The sequence below is a fragment of the Bos indicus x Bos taurus genome, chromosome 5 (genome assembly GCF_003369695.1).
Source record: "Bos indicus x Bos taurus breed Angus x Brahman F1 hybrid chromosome 5, Bos_hybrid_MaternalHap_v2.0, whole genome shotgun sequence".
NCBI lineage: Eukaryota > Metazoa > Chordata > Mammalia > Artiodactyla > Bovidae > Bos > Bos indicus x Bos taurus.
The window spans coordinates 34,533,679-34,557,874 of NC_040080.1; the positions used below are offsets into that span (position 1 = coordinate 34,533,679).

The 24,196-nt window shown below is 41.4% G+C and overlaps 1 protein-coding gene across 6 annotated transcripts in view; it reads right to left on the reverse strand.

Annotated features, from left to right (window-relative positions):
- SOX5 (SRY-box 5) overlaps nt 1-24,196 on the reverse strand; it is a 1,171,960-nt gene that overhangs the window by 954,405 nt on the left and 193,359 nt on the right. For 3 of the 6 annotated variants that reach the window (XM_027541545.1, XM_027541540.1, XM_027541539.1), the window contains exon 3: nt 1,358-1,434. The gene's annotated coding sequence lies outside the window, so the exon portion shown is untranslated. Of the gene's footprint in view, nt 1-1,353; nt 1,453-24,196 lie in introns of all 6 variants that reach the window. The other 3 variants (XM_027541542.1, XM_027541543.1, XM_027541544.1) reach the window with 3 other exon arrangements.

The window sequence follows — 24,196 nt, forward strand, 5'->3', positions numbered from 1 at the left end:
ATAAATGCCAAGAGTGAGTATTTTAGATTAAATGAATAGATTAATAAACATCTTTGGCATATCCATTATTAAGGTTGATTTATGTTCTCTTGCCAGCAGTAATTCAAGAAAATGCCATGCTATTCAAAAGACACTGCACGTCATTCTCACTACTTTGCCAATGTTATGACACCATGCAAGTGCGACAATATCTATATTCTTTCACCGAACTAAGTATACACAAAAGCTGATAGATATTAAACCACTTAAAGTTTGCATGGGCATCAGCACAGGAACCACTCATATTTATAACTCTGATAAATGGCCTTTCATTTATAAATTTATAGTGTATCCATAATTTCTTTAGGGAACCAAGAGGTTCATTCAAAAAATTGCCACAACATTTATCTATCTAACGATGATAGATATGGTTTATGAAATTAAATGCTTTTAAAAATTAAAATGATATTGCTAAGAAAAAGGACATGTTCTTTTCTGGTTTGCTTACATTTTTAGATGATCACAACTGCGCTCTCAGCACTTACAATATTTAATCTAAATAGAATATTAATATATTTATTAAATACACCCAAATATATTGTTGTTAGGATTGTGAGGCATCAGTATGAACTACTGGGCATCAAGTTCACTTAAATTTATTATTTTATTTTCTAATGCCATTCCTCTGCAGTAACCTTATGAAATATATAAAGTATCATTAGAATATAATATTTCTTATTTAGATTTAGTACTAATTACTAATTACTGTATTTAGTTTTTCAGAACTACTCCCAGCAAACTTCATGGCTTATTGTAAGCATAGACTATTAAAACTATAACACATAAAATTACTTAAATAAAATGTATATTTGCCAAACATCAATGTTAACTAAATAAGGAGTCCTATTTTTAATCCCAATATACACTTTGTTCAGTCGGAGAAATCAATGAAGGAGAAGATGAAAGATAACAATTAGCACTAAAGTAACCAAGAGAAAAACAGAGTAGTCAAGGTTCTAAGTGCAAAAAGGCAATGTACCTCGTACTACTTGTGATTCATTTGTCATCATTTACTACCATGAGTAAGTAACACACACAAATCTCTGCTTTGGTTTTTTCTAGAGTCATTTGCTTCTTTTTAATCTATCCTATTATTATAGAATCTACCAAAGAGTGAACCTTAATTATTTGATTTGGCTACGTGAACAATAATCTCCAAATTGCAACTTTCTTTAGCATTAGCTCATCCACTCCAAAAAAATTGTTTCAAATGCTTGCAAAATTTCTATGCAACATATTTCTTACATACTGAGTGCTCTGTATTCTGCTTTAAAAACAGATAATAATCAAAATAAGAAAAAACAAGCAGTTTACCTACTCCTGTGGACCGCTAGCTCCTTGTTGGCAGGAACATCCTTATCATCATCTTTGGGTCACAGGTGGCCAGCACAGCACCTGAGATACAATGTATACCTGTAAATGTGTTTGAAATAATTAAATGATACAGTGGTGACTAGAATCCACTTGGATGGTATGAATTCAATAAAGCAACCAACCTATCTACCTAACCTTTTCCTCTATATCCTATATTATTAAAATTTCAATATATAAGAACATTATGAGTATATGAGCAGTATATATTATTAAAGTAGCAGTATGAATGAGCATACATATTTCATGTATATACATATATATGTATGTATGTATGAATGTATATATCCATGAGAGCTGGACTATAAAGAAGGCTGAGTGCCAAAGAATTGATGCTTTTGAACTGTGGTGCTGGAGAAGATTCTTGAGAGTCCCGTGGACTGCAAATAGATCAAACCAGTCAAACCCAAACAAAATAATCAGTTCTGAATATTCACTGGAAGGACTGATACTGAAGCTGAAGTTCCAATACTTTGGCCACCTGATGTGAAGAGCTGACTCACTGGAAAAGACTCTTGAGATTGGTAAAGATTAAGGACAGAAGGAGAAGAGGGTATCAGAGGATGAGATGATTGAATGGACATAAGCTTGGGCAAACTCCGGGACATGGTGAGGGACACAGAAGCCTGACATGCTGTAGTCCATGGGGTCACAAAGAGTTGGACACAACTTGGTGACTGAACAACAACATATATTCTTAGGGCTTCCAGGGTGCCTCAGTGGTTAAAGAATCCGCCTGCCAGCTAGGCAGAAGCAGGAGACTCGGGTTAGATCCCTTGGTCAGGAAGATCCCCTGGAGGAGGAAATGGCAACCCAGGCCAATATTCTTGCCTGTAAAATCCTATGGACAAAGAAGCCTGATGAGCTATGGTCCATGGGGCTACAAAGAGTCAGACATGACGGGGGGACTGAAAAAGTGAAAGTGAAAGTGAAAGTCGCTCAGCCCTGTCTGACTTGTTGCAACCCCATGGACTGTAGCCTGCCTGGCTCCTCTGTCCATGGAATTCTCCAGGCAAGAATACTGGAGCAGGTAAGCTGTTCCCTTCTTCAGGGGATCTTCCCAACCCAGGAAACAAACCCAGGTCTCCTGCATTACAGGCAGATCCTTTACTGTTTGAGCCACCAGGGAAATTATGCATGCATATATTCATATACGTTTGAATGATAACTTTATCCTGAAAATTCAATTCTCAAAAATAATTGCTTCTAAATGCTTTGTTGTTGTTGTTTAGTTGCTAAGTCTCATCCAACTCTTTTTGACCCCACGGACTATAGCCTGCCAGTCTCCTCTGTTCTGGGATCTCCCAGGCAAAAATACTGGAGTGTCTTGCCATTTCCTCCTCCAGGCGATTCTCAACCCAGGGATTGAACCAGAGTCTCCTGTGACTCCTGAATTGGCAGGTGGATTTTTTACCATGAGTCACCAGGGAAGCTCCTTCTAAATACGTATTCCATTACATATTCTTATTGTCTCTGGTTTCAGTGGAGGCCATACAATCCAGTGTTTGAGATCATGTACATCAGACTTATGCTGACACATGTTCCAACAACACAAGAGAAGACTCTACACATGGACATCACCAGATGGTCAACACTGAAATCAGATTGATTATATTCTTTCCAGCCAAAGATGGAAAAGCTCTATACAGTCAGCAAAAACAAGACCAGGAGTTGACTGTGGCTCAGATCATGAACTCCTTATTGCCAAATTCAGACTTAAATTGAAGAAAGTAGGGAAACCCACTACACCATTCAATTATGACCTAAATCAAATCCCTAACGATTATACAGTGGAAGTGAGAAATAGATTTAAGGGACTAGATCTGATAGACAGAGTGCCAAGAACTATGGATGGAGGTTTGTGACATTGTACAGGAGACAGGGATTAAGACCATCCCCAAGAAAAAGAAATGCAAAAAAGCAAAATAGCTGTCTGAGGAGGCCTTACAAATAGCTGTGAAAAGAAGAGAAGTGAAAAGCAAAGGAGAAAAGGAAAGATATACCCATTTGAACACAGATGCTAGTCCAAAGAATAGCAAGGAGAGATAAGAAAGCCTTCCTCAGTGATCAGTGCAAAGAAATAGAGGAAAACAATAGAATGGGAAAGACTAGAGATCTCTTCAAGAAAATCAGAGATACCAAGGGAACATTTCATGCAAAGATGGGCTCAATAAAGGACAGAAATGGTTTGGACTTAGCGGAGGCAGAAGATAGTAAGAAGAGATGGCAAGAATACACAGAAGAACTGTACAAAAAAGATCTTCATGACCCAAAAAATCATGATGGTGTGATCCCTCACCTAGAGCCAGATGCCCTGGAATGTGAAGTCAAGTGGGCCTTAGGAAGCACCACTACAAACAAAGCTAGTGGAGGTGATGGAATTCCAGTTGAGATATTTCAAACCCTAAAAGATGATGCTGTGAAAGTGCTGTGCTCAATATGCCAGCAAATCTGGAAAACTCAGCAGTGGTCACAGGACTGGAAAAGGTCAGTTTTCATTCCAATCCCTAAGAAAGGCAATGCCAAAGAATGTTCAAACTACCACACAATTGCAGTCATCTCACACGCTAGTAAAGTAATGCTCAAAATTCTCCCAGCCAGGCTTCAGCAGTATGTGAACTGTGAACTTCCAGATGTTCAAGATGGATTTAGAAAAGGCAGAGGAACCAGAGATCAAATTGCCAGCATCCACTGGATCATTGAAAAAGCAAGAGAGTTCCAGAAAAACGTCTACTTCTGCTTTATTGATAATGCCAAATCCTTTGACTGTGTGGATCACAATAAACTTTGGAAAATTCTGAAAGAGATGGGAATACCAGACCACCTGACCTGCCTCTTGAGAAATCTGTATGCAGGTCAGGATGCAACAGTTAGAACTGGACATGGAACAACAGACTGGTTCCAAATAGGAAAAGGAGTATGTCAAGGTTGTATATTGTCACCCTGCTTATTTAACTTATATGCAGAGTACATCATGAGAAACGCTGGGCTGGAAGAAACACAAGATGGAATCAAGATTGCTAGGAGAAATATCAATAACCTCAGATATGCAGATGACACCACCCTTATGGAAGAAAGTGAAGAAGAACTAAAGAGCCTCTTGATGAAAGCGAAAGAGGAGAGTGAAAAAGTTAGATTAAAGCTCAACATTCTGAGAACTAAGATCATGGCATTCCATCCCACCACTTCATGGCAAATAGATGGAGAAATAGTGGGAACAGTGTCAGACTTTATTTTGGAGGGCTCCAAAATCACTGCAGATGGTGACTGCAGCCATGAAATTAAAAGACGCTTACCCCTTGGGAGGAAAGTTATGACCAACCTAAACAAAAAGCAGAGACATTACTTTGCCAACAAAGGTGCATCTAGTCAAGGCTATGGTTTTTCCAGTGGTCATGTATGGATGTGAGAGTTGGATTATAAAGAAAGCTGACCATGGAAGAATCAATGCTTTTGAACTATGGTGTTGGAGAAGACTCTTGAGAGTCCCTTGGACTGCAAGGAGATCCAACCAATCAATCCTAAAGGAAACCATTCCTAAATATTCATTGGAAGGACTGATGTTGAAGCTGAGACTCCAATACTATGGCCACCTGATGCAAAGAGCTGACTCATGTGAAGAGACCCTGATGCTAGGAAAGACTGAATGCGAGAGAAGGGGAGGAAAGAGGTTGAGATGGTTGTATGGCATCACTGACTCAATGGACATCAGTTTGAGTAAACTCTGGAAGTTGGTGATGGACAGGGAGGCCTGGTGTGCTGCAGCCCATGGTGTCACAAAGAGCTGGACAGGACTGAGTGACTGAACAGCACGGACACCTGTTCAAATCTTGTTTCCACCATTGACTGTTTACAAGGTTTTGGATAAGGCACTAATCTTTCTAAATACCAGTTTGCCTTTAAAACAAAGACAATGTTAGTGACTTTTTAATGAGATTCAAAGAATCAAAAGAAACAATGCACACACACTGCCTGACACACAGAGAGCCCTCAAAAAGTAACATTAAAGTACTATTTGTATTCTCTCCTCCTTCCCCCACCCCGACCCACCCCAGCCCTTAAGAACAGCTAACTTCACCCACAGAGAGGGCCTTTGCCTTTGGCTATGAGGGAAGTGATCTCTAGGGCCTGAAAATGTCATGTAGGACAGGAATGTCTTTGTTTGCCTGAGGGATTTGGCCATGGGGTCTCTCAGGTGACGCTAGTGGTAAAGAACCTGCCTGCCAATGCAGGAGACCCAAGAGACACAGGTTTGATTCCTGAGTTGGGAAGACGCCCTGGAAGAAGAAAGGACAACCCACTCTAGTATTCTTACCTGGAAAATTCCATGCACAGTGGAGCCTGGCGAGCTTTAGTCCATGGGGTCGTGAAGAGTGAGACACAACTGAGCGACTAAGCATAAAATAGTCTAATAGTGTGATTCTATGATGAGAGTCGTGGGTCATGTGGTATCAATTTTGCCTCCAAAACTACTTGGAGACTGAAGGTATTAGCCCAGCACTGATGTCCATAGACTATCAGCCCCACGAGAGGTATGTGATCAAATCCCAGTAAAAACTCTGGACACCAAAGGCTCAATGAGTTTCTGTACTTGGCAATGCTCCATGCATACTGTCACATGTCAACGCTGTGAGAGTAATACATCCTGCCTCCAGAGGGCAGGACAACGAAAGCTCTGTGGTTGGGTCTCCTAGCCTCAGATTCAGCATTTATATACTGCTTTTCCTTGGCTGTATCTTCTCCCTGTAATAAGCTGTAACCATGACTATAACAGCTTTCACTGAGTTCTGTGAGTACTTCCAGAGAGTTTTCAAACCTGAGTGTGGTTTTGGAAAATCCTCAAACGTGCATTTGGTGTCAAAAATGAGGGTGGTCCTATGTGGAGGACTCCTTGGAACTCTGTAGCTGACTAAATGTACGGTTGGTTAAACTCTCACATGTTCTTTCTTTAGATCTAGAAAGCCCCAAAGCTTTGAAAGATATCTTATTTTATTACTCAAGTAAACTTAACAAAACCCCCATTTAACAGTGAAAATCACTTTAAATTGATGGAGTTTATGTATAGATTGTATGTTGGTTTATTTTTCCATGTATAAACAATAAAATCCTACTCCAGTAATAGACAGAGAAATATTCTGTTTGTTTTAGTTACATAAACAGCAATACTATTTAGAAATAAATGAGTCCCATACCAGTAAAATTTCTAAAGATCAGTAATAGTAGCTCTGTTAAGTTCAGATATTAGAAAGTTAACTTAAGAGGTACACTGGTTTTCAAACAAAATATTAATTAAATCACATGCTCTTTTTGCATCTCCTAAACACAGTACTCAAGAGGCTATTTACAATCTTTTTTTTTTTTTTTCCAAATGTCAGTTTGGTAGGCAGAATTTTTAAATGGTCCCCAAATTCCCCTCAACTTGTGAACACATTTCTTGGCACAACATCCAGAATTGTGAATATGATGGGTTTTATTACCACGAATAGGTTGTATTATGTAACACAGTTGACTGTAAAACAGGGAGATTATCTGCATGGGTCTAACCTAGTCACATAATCTTTTAAATCTTGGTCTAGAGGGACTTCCCTGGTAGCCCAGTGGTTACAAATCCACCTTCCAGTGCAGGGGACATGGGTTTGATTCCTGATCAGGGAATGAGGATCCCACATACTGTGGGGCAACTAAGCCCATGCAAACCACAACTAGAGAAGTCCGCTTGCTGCAACGAGAGAGTCCTGCGTTTCTACCGCAGGAACTGAGGATTCTGTATGTATTCTATTGACTGCTCTTCAGTCCTTTACTCTGAAAACAGTATCAGTTATGTGCTAGGTTTTGTTAACCATATAAATCCCAGTTACCATTACCAATACTGAAAAATCATAGACGCACTCTGAATAAGAAACCCCAAAAAAGGTACTACGTCATATGCTACAGACTGAATATTTGTGTCCTTCCCAAAACTCATATGGTGAAATCTAATATCCAATGTAACAGTATTAGGAAGTAGGGCTTCGGAGAGGTGCTTAGTTCATGAGAGTAGAACCGTCATGAATGGGGTTAGTAATCTTATGGAAGATACTCCGAAGAGCTCCCCATCTGTCTCCTTCCACCAGATGAGGGCACAGTGAAAAGAGAAACACTTAGGAAGCAGGCTCCCACCAGAAACTAACTGTGCTGGCGCCATAATCATGGGCTTCCCAACCTACAAAGTGTGAGAAATAAATTTCTGTTGTGTTAAGCCACCCAGCTTATGATATTTTTGTTATAGCACCCCATATGGACTAAGACAAAAATGTATACATTGTCTTTTCAATAGATCATTTGGAAAACTCAACTATCTCCTATATGGAAGGTGTTGAGAAGGTAACTCTTAAATATGCTGTGAATTATCTCCAAATTTTCTTGGGCCATTTTAAGGGTAGGAGTAGGCAGTGACTGTACCTTCTTGAGGCTTATGTGGGAAACCAACATATGTTCAGTGCAGAAGACACAGAATCTCTAAGTATCTGAAGTGAGATTGGGGGTCACTTAAAAAGACTCTCAGAGTCTTCGTAAAACATGCTACTACAATTGCTCCCTGTCTCACTCCCTTCTTATTCATTTACTATAACGCTGCCACATTATTTTTTATAAAACACAAATCTTATGTTGTACCTTTACTGAAAATGAACAATTTCAATTGTCTTCAAGATAAAGGCATTATTTCACAAATACATTAAATATTTTAGGGTTTCTCTGGTGGCTCAGACAGTAAAGAATCTGCCCGCAATGCAGGAGACCTAGGTTCAATTCCTGGGTTGGGAAGATCCCCTAGAGGAGGGTACGGCTACCCACTCCAGTATTCTTGCCTGGAAAATCCCATGGACAGCCTGGCAGGCTACAGTCCATGGGGTTGCAAAGAGTTGGACATGACTGAGCATCTGAGCACTCACTCAGATTATGAATGGTTAGGTCCTCTTGGGAGAAGCTCACAGTAGACCTAATCCCTTCTGTGTAGCAGAATCTACAGAATATATACCCCATGAAGGGAGAGTGTTCTAAATTGAGAGCAGGAACCAGGCTTGGAAGTGAGGACTAACCTGTGCTACCCACATATCTTAGGTCTGCTGTGTGATAACGACTCCTTTCTCTCGAACCCTCTACCTCAGTTATGAGCTCCTGGGCAATCAGCCCAGAGGTGACCCTCCAGGATGCAACCTGGGAGATCAGATACTAGTTAGAATATAGGGGCTGTTAATCAGCTTACTTGGAGAAGGCAATGGCACCCCACTCCAGTACTCTTGCCTGGAAAATCCCATGGGCGGAGGAGCCTGGTGGGCTGCAATCCGTGGGGTTGCAAAGAGTCGGACCCGACCGAGTGACTTCACTTTCACTTTTCACTTTCATGCATTGGAGAAGGAAATGGCAACCCACTCCAGCATTCGTGTCTGGAGAATCCCAGGGACAGGGGAGCCTGGTGGGCTGCCATCTATGCGGTCGCACAGAGTCGGACACGACTGAAGTGACTTAGCAGCAATCAGCTTACTTAGTGAGACCACAATCTTGAATGAGAAAATTTGAAAGTGAAAAGCAGCTTCAAGATTTTCAAAACATTTCCAGTGAAAACGTAAAAGCAAAATGTAGATGCTAAGGAAAGAGAGACAGTATGGGAACTCTCGTGCATCTAGAGAGGGAGAGAAGAGACCTCATGAGCAAGGAGAGAGATAGAGCTCAGAGGGGGCCCAGGCTCTCCTGTGTCATGGTATCTAACCTATAAGGAGGTGGGGCTGGAGAATATCAGCTGGACAAAAGGCACCCAAGGGTCTATGGGCTGTCGGTCCTCTTTCACGGACATTACTTGCTGGGGAGGGGACAGGAGTGGACACAAGCCTCTCAGGAAATCCCTCTTGTAAGTCTTACAGCCATCGAACCTGGTGAGGGAGAAATGGAAAAACAGAGGCCGTAGGAGCAAGGAGCCTCAAAATGTCTGTGCTGTGGTCCATCTTCCCCAGTCCCAACACACACACGGGCACACGCACAACACAGAGGAGGAAGGGGAAAGGAAGAGGAACCTCAAGTTGAAGGCCACGGGAGGCCCGCAGCAGCTGCTCCAGCTCATATCCAGGTGGGGCTAATTGCATCAGCAAGGACAGAGGCCCACAATGGCCGAGGGAAGATGCCAAGAAGGACACAGGGGACAATGCCAGGGCCAGCATGCATACATGTGACCATGTGATGCTCCACACTCCCGTACCAGCTGCAATGATACACAAATTCCCCAAGGATTTGTTGTTGTTTTTTCAGTGGGGCTGGAGTTGGGTGGCAGCCGAAGGCACAGATGTGAGCAGTCATGCTTCCTGGGGTCATGTTAGTACAGGGTTTCCATCTGAGAGGACTGTGGCCTTATATTTTATATCCATGGTGCCCCTCTCACCCTACCCCGCACCTGGGCCTGGACAGGGAAACAAAGACACAAATTAACAAACGGATGATTTGATAGTAAAGACACTGAGTTATTTTATGCTATTTCAAGTTGGCTTTTTATTACCTTTAAATCTGCACAGTAGGGTTGGGACTCAGGAGCAAGAATACATTATGAGAACAGCTCCGTTTTCTTTGTATATTAGAGTAGAAATGATAAATTTTGACCCAATTAGATGTGTCCCAAAATTATTACAATATCATATCATATCATTTTCCTATTTGTGTGTCAGTTGCTCAGTCACGTCCAACTCTTTGCTACCCCATGTACTGTAGATCTCTCGGCTCCTCTGTCCATGGAAATCTTTAGGCAAGAACACTGGAGTGGGTTGCCATTCCCTTCTCCAGGGGATTTTTCCCAACCCAGGGATCCAACTGGGGTCTCCTGCATTGCAGGTAGATTCTCTACTATCTGAGCCACCAGGGAAGCCCATTTCCTTATTTAAATTACTCAAATTGCCATAAAAATCTTTTTTTTCTTTATACCTTCTCGAAGCAAATCCACTTATTCACATACTGTTGAAAGTTTCATGTTAGCTCACTCAACAAACAAAGCAACCAAGAACATCACTTTTTTAAGGGCTGGTAAGAAAGATGACCACTTAAACTCCCCTGCCAGCCCCAAGCATCTTTCCCAAGTATCCTCTTGAGAACTCTGCCAAAAAGACACATGATCTAAAATCTTAAATTGCTAAAATCTGAAATATTAGGGTAATTTCCATCATTTAAACCCTTAAAATGTTTTCTTTGTGGTTCCTTCTACAAATTTCAAGAACCCTCACATGTTCCATTTAATAACTCCATACTACTACTACTATTACTACTACTACTACTAAGTCACTTCAGTCGTGTCCGACTCTGTGTGATCCCATAGAAGCCCATCCCTGGGATTCTCCAGGCAAGAACACTGGAGTGGGTTGCCATTTCCTTCTCCAATGCATGAAAGTGAAAAGTGAAAGTGAAGTCACTCGGTCGGGTCCGACTCTTAGCGACCCCATGGACTGCAGCCTACCAGGCTCCTCCGCCCATGGGATTTTCCAGGCAAGAGTCCTGGGTGGGGTGCCATTGCCTCCTCCGAATAACTCCATAGGTACATGCGTACTAAGTCACTTCAGTCGTGTTCGACTCTTTGTGGACTGTAGATCGCCAGGTTCCTCTGTCCATGGGATTCTTCAGGCAAGAATACTGGAGTGGGTTGCCATATCCTACTCCAGGGGATCTTTTGGACCCAGGGATCAAACTCAAGTCTCCTGCAGCTCCTGCACTGCAGGTGGACTCTTCACCGCTGAGCCACTGGGAAGCCCAACTCCAGAGCACTTGGTAGCAGCACTGTGCTGTCACTGGCACTGTACTGGAACTACAATTAGAATCTATCTGCTAGCTGCGTGTTCTGGACCTTTTGGGGTACTTTATTCATCACATTAAAGTGTGGCCTACACAATTCCCAGAGTGCCACCCTTCTCTAATATTCCCACCACAGGTAGATGGTAAGTTCTCATGCTATCTTATTAACCTTTCTAAATCATGAATGTAATCACAAACAATGTTAACTGATTTGCCAATCATGGTAGGAGACTGATAGTTCTCCTACCGTGATAGGATTATTCTCCTATCATAGATTGATAGGAGAGTCACCTTAGGAGAACTGATAGTATGAGGAGCAAGAAACAAGAACTTACAAGAAGAGTTGGATGATTCATTGTACTCATAATCAAACACTGATCATTTGTAGTAGTTCCTATGAACAGACAATATACAGCCTTGAGGTACTCTCTTCCCAATTTGGAACCAGTCTGTTGTTCCATGTCCAGTTCTAACTGTTGCTTCTTGACCTGCATACAGATTTCTCAGGAAGCAGGTCAGGTGGTCTGGTATTCCCATCTCTTTCAGAATTTTCCACAGTTTGTTGTGTTCCACACAGTCTAATGCTTTGGCATAATCAATAAAGCAGAAATAGATGTTTTTCTGGAACTCCCTCTCGTTTTCAATGATCCAGCGGATGTTGGCAATTTGATCTCTGGTTCCTCTGCCTTTTCTAAATCTAGCTTAAACATCTGGAAGTTCATGGTTCACGTACTGTTGAAGCCTGGCTTGAAGAATTTTGAGCATTACTTTACTAGCATATGAGATGAGTGCAACTGTGTGACAGTTTAAGCATTCTTTGGCATTGCCTTTCTTTGGGACTGGAATGAAAACTGACCTTTTCCAGTCCTGTGGCCACTGCTGAGTTTTCCAGATTTGCTGGCATATTGAGTGCAGCACTTTCACCACATCATCTTTTAGGGTTTGAAATAGCTCAATTGGAATTCTATCACCTCCACTAGCTTTGTTCATAGTGATGCTTCCTAAGGCCCACTTGACTTCGCATTCCAGGATGTCCGGCTCTAGATGAGTGATCACACCATTGTGATTATCTGGATCATGAAGATCTTTTTTGTATAGTTCTGTGTACTGAGTGACTGAACTGAAAAAAGAGACACTGTGCTAAGTGCTTTACATGTTATTGTTATTATTTACTCACTATGTCATGGTTGACTCTTTACCACCCCATGGACAGCAGCACGCCAGGCTTCCCTGTCCTTCACCATTTCCCGGAGTCTGCTCAAACTCATGTCCATTGAGTCAGTGATGCCATCCAAACATCTCATCCTCTGTCTGACCCTTCTCCTCCTGCCCTCAATCATTCCCAGCATTAGGGACTTTTCCAATGATTCAGCTCTTTGCATCAGGTAGCCAAAGTATTGGAGCTTCAGCTTCAGCATCAGTCCTTTCAATGACTATCCAGGGTTGATTTCCTTTAGGACTGACTAGTTTGATCTCCTTGCAGTCCAAGGGACTCTCAAGAATCCTCCCGAGCACCATGGTTCAAAAGCATCAATTCTTTGATGCTCAGCCTTCTTTATGGTCCGGCTCTCACATCTGTACATGACTACTGGAAAAACCATAGCTTTGACTATATGAACCTTTGTTGGCAAAGTGATATCTCTACTTTTTAATACTCTGTCAAGGTTTGTCATAGTGTTCCTTCCAAGGAGCAAGTGTCCTTTAATTTATTACATGTCATATCTGGCTTAATTCTTACAACAGCTCTATGGGAGGGGTACTTTTATTATACACATTTTACAGGTGATAAAATTGGCACAGGAGATTCAGAAATATGCTCAAAGTCACAAAGCTAGAAAGTCTCTAGTTAACTATGAAAATCCTACTAGTTGCAATCAAAACAACCCAACCAAACAGTGAAAAGTGCAAGACAAAAGAAATCCCCAAATCACTGTATATTAGAAATGTTCAACATAACCATTTCTGGAACTAGTTAAATAAGAATGCAGAAAAGTTATTGCTCAAAAATTTTATTTTCATGAGGTAGTAGTATACATTTAAATGCATGCAAAGTTAAAATTGGAAAGGACACAATCATTTTTCATTCCTTCTACAGGTAAGGAAAATTAGTTAACTAGGGGAATGGCCAGAGAAGGCAATGGCACCCCACTCCGGTACTCTTGCCTGGAAAATCCCATGGGCGGAGGAGCCTGGTAGGCTATAGTCCATGGGGTCACGAAGAGTCGGACACAACTGAGTGACTTCACTTTCACTTTTCACTTTCATGCATTGGAGAAGGAAATGGCAACCCACTCCAGTATTCTTGCCTGGAGAGTCCCAGGGACAGGGGAGCCTGGTGGGCTGCCGTCTATGGGGTCGCACAGAGTCGGACACGACTGAAGCGACTTATTAGCAGCAGCAGTAGCAGCAGGGGAATGGCAGGACTGTGCCCAGACCCCAGAGCTCCTCTTTTTTGACCCAGTGCTCTTTTTAGCGTGTTCCTAACCCTTTTGGGAAAGGCAATAGTGGTTGACAGTGCAGACTGTGATGTCAGAATGCTGTCTGAATTCTTGTTCTCATTTACCAGCTGTGCCATCTTATGCCTCAGTTTCCACATCTGTAAAATGTCATAATTCCTACCGTACAGTGTTGTTGTAAGGATTACACTAATTAGTACATACAAAATACACAGAACCATCCCTATGGACTGTAGTCTGCCAGGCTCCTCTCTCCATGGGATTCTTCAGGCAAGAATACTGGAGTGGATTTCCATGCCCAAGAACTTAAGTTTGGTCTTTATTATTATTACAGTATCGCATTTGGGGGCGGGTGGCGGGGGGGAATGCGGTGAAAGGGAAGCCAAAACATCAATCGGCACCCAGAAGTATACAGAAGAGAATAGAAAAGGCATGTTAATACCATTTGAGATATCCCACTCTTTCCATCTAAGAATTCTATTCCTTAGCTCTCCCCAGCACACCACATAGATAACTGGGAGTACATTTTTGTCAAGACTAGAGATAGAGGAAACACTGAACAAAGTAATTTATGAGCCAAGTTTTAAGGAGGATTCCTAGCTTCCAGACTTAACTTTATCATTTTCAACTGGATTCTAGAAAGTCAGGTCAGGTCTCCAACTCTCAGTTTCCTTCTCAGAACTTTCCTATAAGCGTGATACTTCTGGAAGGTTTGCAAGTTTTCATTAATAGCTGCAGCCAAGAAGGAGATTTCTGATCTTAATTTTAATCATTCTAACCCAGTGAACAATATATAACCTTTAATTACCAAATCTTTTGTTTTCTTGTTTTGCATCAGATTTCCTGCCATTATTAACTTAGGCATGATTATAGGAAAACACGTGTAATTTGCAATTCAAAACAGTCTCTAATCTTAAAAGAATTTCCATGGGTGGAAGAAATGGCGCACAAGTCCCCTAGCTCTGTCCCTTGCATAGCCCACCACTTGCTCAAGGGATCCTAACTCATAAAGGAGAAGTGCTGTACAGCTTTAAAATGACTTCATTCCCATATTTACATATTTTTAATAGGGCTATGATGAATCTCCTTCCGCTTGACTCCTATTTTGAGCTGTGATATTTTAATCTCCATTCTTGCTGCAACTTAGCAGATGAATGTGCAGTGTGACAGAGCTCAGAGGAAATAGTATAAATAAAGCAAAGTGGAGCTATGACATCTCACATTTTATAGCTTTTTTATTGTAGCCGAAGCATAAACAGAGCACAGCTGTGTTATACTTACCGCTGTGAGCGCTCCCTCCATCCTCACCCCCTATTGCTTTTAAAAAGACAGAGCTCTTATTCAGAAAGCTTTGGCTGTGGGTAGCATGGCCCCACCAGGGACAGCCTCTACCCCAAACCTCTACCTTTGACTCATTTCTGCTCTTCCAGATGCAGATTTGTGGAGTTCCACATCATCCCTCTGACTGAAAAGCAACATGACAACCCCAGCCCAGCCTGCACCGCAGCAGAAGCACCCTACTCCTACATATTGAAGACGGTATCAGAGCCAAAGCTATAATGTTCACTCAACACAAGCATGGGCTTCCCAGGTGGCTCAGTGGTAAAGAATCCGCCTGTCAATGCAGGACACGTGGGTTCAAACCCTGGGTCAGGAAGATCCTCTGGAGAAGGAAATGGCAACCCACTCCAGTATTCTTCCCTGGGGAATCCCATGGACAGAAAAGCCTGGTGGCTATAATCTATGGAGTCGCAAAGAGTCAGACATGATTGAGCGACTAAACAACAACGACACGTACCCAGGGATTGAACCCAGGTCTCCTTCATTGTAGGCAGATTCTTTACCATCTGGGCCACCAGGGAAGCCCAAGGCAGGGGATAATAATTCATCAACACTCTCCTAATAGGAGACACACAACTAGCTGGAAGTATTCAAAAGAGTGCACTCTCTTAGTGAAAGCCCCTTTTGGAGTGAAAAAGCTGTATTTTTCGCTTTCAAATGAACTATTAGTCATGTTTGGGTGAAGGTTGTAAATGCCAAGAAGACCAAACACAGTGAGAGTGAGAAGAGTGGTATTAAGATGCACAAAATCGATACACGTGCTAACGTAATAAATTCTCAGGCTGGTTACATATTTCACAAAGGTCAAAGCCAGAGGAAAAGACAAATTGCAAGCATCTTCTACACTCTGACGAATACGAGGTTATATACGCAGGGTTGATTGGTCCAAGACAAGCAACTGATCTAACAGTAGCCAATCAGAGTTCTTCCCAGAGATATTTTATTTAAGTAAAATGGAAAAAATCATCAGGCTTTAGAATTCCCGTGCTGTCATCGATGGTGCCATTTCCTCCCATATGCAGAAATTTCTACTGCAACAAGAAAGAGCAAAGTCCACACCCAAAATGACACGGACACAGGAGAAGTGTACTGAGCCATGACAGAGTATGACTCCCTGGTTCCAACCATTCCTGAGGCCCATTCAATCTCCTGCATCACCCTGAATGTAGTCATTTGCCTTCCTTGTATTCTTTTACCCAACCAATTCCAGCTTTTTTTTTTTCCCTTAAGCTGCTTCAAATTGGGTTTTATCACTTACGAAAAAAGAATCCTATTTCACCTTCCAGAAGAAGATTCTTTTTTCAGCTGGGTTAGGATTTATTCTTTCTTTTTCAAATACCACCACACTATTTATGGGAAGGAAGGAAAACCCTCTGGGCTTGTAGAGGAATATGTAATGAATTTCAAAAGACACATGCATCCAAGTGAAAAGAATATAGGGGCATAGTAGCCTCTACACCAGTGAAGTGAAATGAGAGACGGGAGAAAGAAGATTGATTTGCATCATCATTAACATGGAAGGAGAAAAGAGGGAGAACACAATGACCGCGAGAACCACCTCCATTGACATACGTCATTGTTTCAAAACAACAGGCCCAACTGGGCTAACACAGGAGCAAAGTTGGTATCCCAAGCTCTCCAGCTATCTATCCGCCCAGAGTCACTCTTCTGCCAAGCTCATTGTTTACCAAGCTGCCAGCCCAGCCCAGGGATCTGATTAGCAATTTGCACTTTTGTGAGAGGATTAACAGAATTCCTTTGTTTTGATGTCGGATTATCAAACTGCATCTTTAAAGAGGTGTGACCTCATCCAGATTCATAAGCCTGCTCCCTCGAGAATGACTTGAATTTTCCTCCACTTGTGTAACATATAATTTCATAAAGGAGTTACTGTCAAAACATGGTACTCAATTCTTGATGTGTGCAAAGAAGCACATTTGTAATGTAAATAACCTCAGAAGTTTTGTGATATTTTAAAATAACCCATCTGGTGGGAAAACAAGGATTTTCAACCCATTTGGTTCCAGCACTAGTAAATTAGTGCGCATCTAGCTCTGATAGAACCCGCAGATAAACCCCCTTCCCCAGCTAAGACTCATGATGCTTTTACTTTTAAGGGTGAGTATTTCTAATCAACTCATACTCTCGACAAATCTTTTAAAAAGAAAGCAGAACACACATGAGAGTAAACTGAGGCAAACCAAAGAATTTGATGGCTACAGCCAAAATGGTAATGATCTCAAATTGTTTACACTGCATGGTTTATACATCCAGCTTTACCCAAATATAGAGATGAAGGAGGGAAACACAATAAGAGTTTTGCATTTCTCAGTCTGTTCAGTAACAGGCAACTCATCAAAAAGAAAGTCCCTAAAATTTCCACTGAAGTTTGAAACCAGTAAAACATCCAAGGGGGAGGACCTCTATAGGACAGTATGCAACAGGTTGTGGAAAAGTAGCCTTCAGACTCTGCACTAGTATAATGTTTGCTTCAGATGGCAATCACAAATGAAATGCACAAGAGCAATCCAGCCTCTGAAAGGCATGCATTACTGGTGAGAGAACTGCGTCTTGGGAAATACATAAATGCCCATTCAGCTACAAATGGCAAAAAGGGCAGTCCAGCCTCAGCTAATGACCCCAAAGCCAGACACTGCTGCAGATCAAGGGGCAGTTTTATTCCTTGACAAAGGAATGAGAGCATTTTGTTTTATAAAGAGGAATCAAGAGTATTAAGTGTGTTTATTTTAAATATTAATATAGATTTGTTACCCCAAACTTGATAGATTGGGGACTGTGTCTTTAGGGACCTTTGAACTGTAAGAGTGGCTTGAGGTAAAGAATCTGCTTGCCAATGCAGAACATGCAGGAGACATGGGTTCAAACTCTGGGTCAGGAAGATCCCCTGGAGGAGGAGATGGCAACCCATTCCAGTATCCTTGCCCAGAGAATTCCACAGACAGAGGAGCCTACACAGCTACAGTCCATGGGGTCACAAAGAGCCAGACACGACTTAGCGACTGACCACGCAGGCACACTCTAGGCAAGCCCTGATAAATAAGATGTCAGGTGTGCTGATCTGTTTGTAAATACAGCATATACACACAAGACTATTAAATCTATGGTTCTTAATGAGTGGCTGTGTGAATTAATGAATTCACTTGGAAAACCATTTTTAATACAATCAAGTCATGCACCCCAACTTATAGCCTGTAGGTGGAATGAGAACATACTTTTCTGAAAAAAAAATCTCAACTGTGACTCTGTAAATGCCTCTTAAACAGCCCTCACTTATACTTGGAAATAGGTCTTCTATGTGGATTATTTGCAAGTCTTGCCTTATTAACTAAACTGAAGTGCTCTTAAAAAGGTGGATCATGTCTCTTATGAGCTTCCTACAGTAACCTGTGGGGCTTCCCTGGTGACTCAGCAGTAAAGAATCCGCCTGCCAATGCAGGAGATGCAAGAGACGTGAGCTCCATCCCTGGGTCAGGAAGAGCCCCTGGAGGAAGCATGGCAACCCACTCCAGTATTTTTGCCTGGGAAATCCCATGGCCAGAGGAGCCTAAAGGAATACAGTCCATGGGGTCACAGAGAGTCATACACAACTTGGTGACTAAGTAACAATACAACAGTGATCTGCACAAAATTTTGTTCAAAAAAGTTGGATAAATAAATTCAGAAGACTTGTGTTTAACTAATAGGGCTGTGATAGATGTTATTAAAGCAGACAAATTCTTTAGGGAGAGCAGAATGAAAAAAAAAATTTTAATAACTTGACTTTAACCCCAAAGCTACATGGAATTCAAGAAGAAAACAATGTGCATTATTTATGCCTTCTCTAGCCATAATTACAGAGCACCAGACATAAATAACCTTGAAATATTCATTTATTCAATATATATTTATTGAATGTCTCCGTTTGCCAGCAACTATCCTGGGCTCTAGAGATACAGCAGTAAAGAAAACAGACCAAGTTCCTTGCCCTTGTGCAGCTAATATTCTAGGGAGGGAGACAAAAAATTAACAAGAGAAATGAATAGCTGCATTACTGTTAGCTGTTGCTATTGTTTAGTCACTAATTCGTGTCCAGCTCTCTGAAACTCCATGGACGACAGCCTGCCACGCTCCTCTGTCCATGGGATTTTTACAGGCAAGAATACTGGAGTGGGTTGCCATTTTCTTCTCCAGGGGATCTTCCAATCCAGGGGATTGAACCCATATCTCCTGCATTACAGGCAGAGTCTTTATCAGTGAGACACCAGGGAAGCCCACTAGGTAAGTTAAGGAAGTGCTGAGGAGAGAAATTAAAGCAAGGGATGATAGAAAGTGTTTAAGGGAGGATTAGATGAAATTTTACAGGAGAGACAAGGGCCTCACCTAGGAGTCATTTGAGTCGAGACCTAAAGAAAGTGCTAGAATGAGTCATTATCAATAGCCTGAGCAAGATCACTGCAGGCAGATGGGACCTCCCAGGGGTGCAAAGGTCCTGTGGGGTCAGTGCCCAGCTTGTTAGAGAAAGAGCAGTGGGTGGAGGGAGGGAGGGAGGCAGGACAGGAGTAGAAGGACAAGCCAGCAAGGAGAGGGGGCAGGGTTGCCTCTGCTCTTTGAGCATCATAGTTAGGACCCCACTCAGGAAGAAAGCCATTGGCCTATCCTGAGCAGAGAAGAACACAATCTGACTAATGTGATTTTTTTAATTAATTAATTTTTATTGGAGTATAGTTGCTTTACAATGTTGTGTTAGCTTCTATTGCACAGCAAAATGAATCATCTTTACATATACATCCCCTCCTTTTGATTTGGAGATATATGTCCCCTTCCTTTTGGGTTTTCCTCCCATTCAAGTTACCACAGTGCATTAAGTAGAGTTCCCTGTGCTATAAGTGTTCCCATCAGCTGTCTATTTTATGTGTGTGTGTTCAGTCACTCAGTCGTGTCTGACTCTTTGTGATCCTATGGACTGTAGCCGCCGGGCTCCTCTGTTCATGGGATTTTTCTGGCAAGAATGCTGGAGTGCGTTGCCACTTCCTCCTCCAGATCTTTCCGAGCCAAGGATTGAACCTGTGTCTCCCATGTCTACTACACAGAAGGCAGATTCTTTGCCACTGAGTCACTGAGGACACGGTATCCATAGTATGTATGTCAATCCCAATCTCCCAATTCCTCCCACCCCACCCCTTTCCCCATTGGTATCCAGACATTTGTTCTCTACATCTGTGTCTCTCTACGCTTTGCAAATATGACTAACGCACTTAACACATTCAAGGCTCACCCTGGCTGCCGTATAAAAACAGACTCAAGGGGAATAAAGTCAGAAGCCTAGTAGGAGACTTTGGCCACAAGCAGAAATAATGGTGGTTTGGAGCAGACTAGAAAGCAGAGATGAGGAGAGGTGGTCAGAATCCTGGAAATATTTTGAGAGTAGGGCTGACAGAGTTTGGCCCAGGGATTAGATGGACTATAAGTGAAAGGAGTCCAGGATGATGAAAGGTTGGGGTCTAAGCAATGGGGAAAATGGTCTAAGCAAAGGAGCTACTTGGCAGCTCCTTTCACTGAGCTGAGGAAGTCTTCAAGGGGAGCAGGCATGAGGACCATGTCCATAGCTCATTTCATGCGCCAAGTGGAGCTGTCAAGGCCATTTGGGTAGGATGTATATGGAGCTCAGGAGAGAGGTCACAGTGTAAAAGAAATTTATATTACAAGACAAATTTTCCTATCTCCAACCACTAAAAGTGGTTGTTTTCCAATGAGTCTGTATTTAAAAGATGTGGCAGAATTTGCAGTATCTTTAACAACAGTCTTTCAAAAAGTACAGAAATGTGTATATAGCCATTTGATTTTAATAGAGACAATTCCTTAAAGTTCACCATACGCTGGTAAATCATAGGCAGCTAAATTCATACAGTCAACGTATGTAATAGATGTTAAGGTAATGGCCTGGGTTTGCTGGTCTGACTTGATATATGACTAGAATTTATTTAGATATTCCAGGACAAATATGTAGCACCATGGCTAGATAGGTAGGTCTCACTTTTTGGGTTTTTTTTTTAGGAACAATAAGGAAACTTACACATGTGCTTCTGAGGGTCTGTTGATAAGAGCTCATGCTGAGTATATTTTAAGTTTCATGTTTTATCTTTATGATGTATGTGGAATTTTAAAAATAAATCTAAAAGGTTAAATGTTTTAAAGTATTTGCTAAACTACCTGACTTTCCCCCCAAATCTTTAGGTAAAGTTGACTTTGAATATAGTAAGATACTTTGCAATCGGTATCATCACTACCATCATCATAGCTTTTTAACTAAGCCCTGCCAGGTGTTAGGCCTTGTGCATTTGTTTTACACTATATACCAGGCCCTGTACATTGTTTTGTATGTGTCAAATCACTTAATTCTAAGGACAAGCCTATGTTATTCATAAATATTTCTTACACTAAAGCCACATGTCTCCTGACAAAAATTTATAAATAGAGAACTGTCTTCTCCTTCAATGTGAAAAAGCAACAGAAAAGACTAAAACAACATACATAAATATATGGAGTCAGAAAAAATTGAGAAAGCTGTACTCCTGTACACTTGTAATATATATAACTAGGAAATGCCTATCTGAACAATTATCCTATACCGAATGTCCTATACCAAAACAAATGACCCATACCAGTGAAAAGCCATCCATCACAATGAACTAAAAATAATCAGAGTTGCAAGTTAATAAAAATTAAATAGCACTTGTAGAAGTGAAAAACAAGTAATTTAAAACTATTGGATTTTAGGGACTTTCGTGGTGGACCAGAGATTAAGACTTCATGCTTTCAATGCAGTGGCTGGGGTTTGAGTCCCTAGTCAGGGAACTAAGATCCCACATCTGCATTTTTTTGGTGTAGCCAAAAAATAAATAAATAAAACATAAAACTATTTGCTTTTAGTAAATAATAAGTTTTACTGTACAAAATATTGGGGGGTATAAGGCACTTTCTTAAAAAAAAAAGAAATTTTTAATCAAGTATTTATCAGATATACTGTTGATGTCCAGAAATAAATAGATAGAAAAATACACTTCTGCAGTCTTGAGTAGTTCCTCCAAATCCTTCATCCATCTAAGCTGGCAGAGCATGTCAGTGGTTTATCAGACACCGTCCACATTTGTAAATGAGCCTCCTCCTCGCGGTATTTTAGCTCTGGACCATGTAATGATTACACTGCTATATATTTAATGTACTAGATATGAAACACGGACCCAAGTATCAACTTTAGAAAATCCCAAAACTCATCAAATACCTCCTCTAAAGTCATCCCTATAAGGAGCCTGCAAACCACGGGATTGCTAACTACGGCACCTCTATTAACATGGTCATTCTAGTGACCCTCCACTCTTCTAATATGTTGTTCATCATACCTAGTGGATCCCGTCTCTGCAAAGGGAGACGTTTCAGAAGGCATGCTTCTGGGTGAGCACAGGGTCAGATGTGGGTTACCTGGGGCTATCACTCCACTTATAAATCCAGAAAGGGTCCTGGTGAAACACACAGGGGAGAAGACACACACGCTTCTTTGACATCTTTCGTGCATCACGAAAGCCGACTCTAATTTTCTTAGAAAGACTATTAAAGGGCGATCTTTATACTGGCATTTTAAACTAAAAACAAATAGCAGGGCTAATATATAATATACATCCTCAGTGAAATTAAGTAGGCAAAGTTTATTTCTCCAAATCCTACAATCTTCTTTGAGGACAAGCTTCTTTCTTGTTCTTCTGCCACTTCTCTGACCACATTATAGTCCAATTTATTTGTTCAGTGAGATTGAACTCAAGTACACAGTCCATATTTACACTCTCCCTTTGCTTTCTCTTCCTCATCAAAAGGCACCTACTCTTTTTTCTTTAAGTCAATGCCCAAACCTTAAACTTCCAAGATCACAGCTGCCAAATGATAATACAATCAGTGCCAAAATGCCAGTGGTTAAAGACAGAAACTTGGAATTGCAAGGGAATCTTCAGAGGTAATTAATTCAATCCTTCTCTTAAAATTGGAGCCCTCTTTGCTATGTCACTATCATCATCTCGGATTCGGGCCAACTCTACAGCCAGAGATCAAAATTTACTTAATTTTGAGGCAACACATCCAATTTTAACCTTCCTTTCCTGGTCTCAGTTCTCCAGCTACACAGAATATCTTATGTTTTACACACCAAGATGCACCCAGCTCTGTGCCCAGGGATACTGATTTCAACGAAATCACATCAAGAGACTTCTTTGTTCCCAAGCTTCTGGATGGGTTTTGAAAATAAGAGTCACGAGCAGGAGATAGAGAATAAGATGAGTGAGGTCAGGATACGTCTTTCTGCAGCTCTCTCCTTACAATGGTCACAGTCTGGAGGTGTATCCAGTCAGGTGGGCCTCTCCAACCTGCTCCCCTCTGCTGATCCCCTCAGGCCCAGAGATGGTATCAAGCCTGCAATTTTTACCCCCAGAATATCAACCCTTGTCTGTTCTTTTTATTAACAACTTTATTGGATATTCTACATATACCATACAATCCACCCATTTTAAGTGTACAAGTCAATGGTCTTTGGTATGTTTGTAAAGCTGTTCAACCAGCACCACAATCAATGGTGGAACATTTTCATCACTCTAAAAACAAGCTCCGCACTCATTAGCAATCATGCCTCCCCTCTTTCTTTCCAATCCTTCAGCCCTAAGGCAGTCACTAAATCTGTTTTATAGATTTAGCTATCTGGACATTTCATATAAGTGGATCATACAATATACGTTCTCTTGTGACTGGCTTCTAATTCACTAAGCATAATGTTTCCAAAGTTCATTCATGTTGAAGCAGGTATCAATACTTCATTTCTTTTTGTTGCCAAATAATATCCCACTGGATGAAGAAAACTTGTTTTACCTGTCCATTCGTTAGTTGATAGATATTTGGGTTGTCTGTTGTCTCCACTTTTGGCTATTGTGAATACCTCTGCCATGAACTTGGTGTACACATTTTTGTGTGGATGTTTTTATTTCTCTTCAGTTAACCTCAGATTGGAGTTGCTGGATTATACGGCAACTCAACCTTCTGAGGAACTGCCTAGACTCCTTCAAGCAACTACCCACGTAACATTGCCATCAGTGATATATATGGCTTCTGCTGCTGCTGCTAAGTTGCTTCAGTCGTGTCCGACCCTG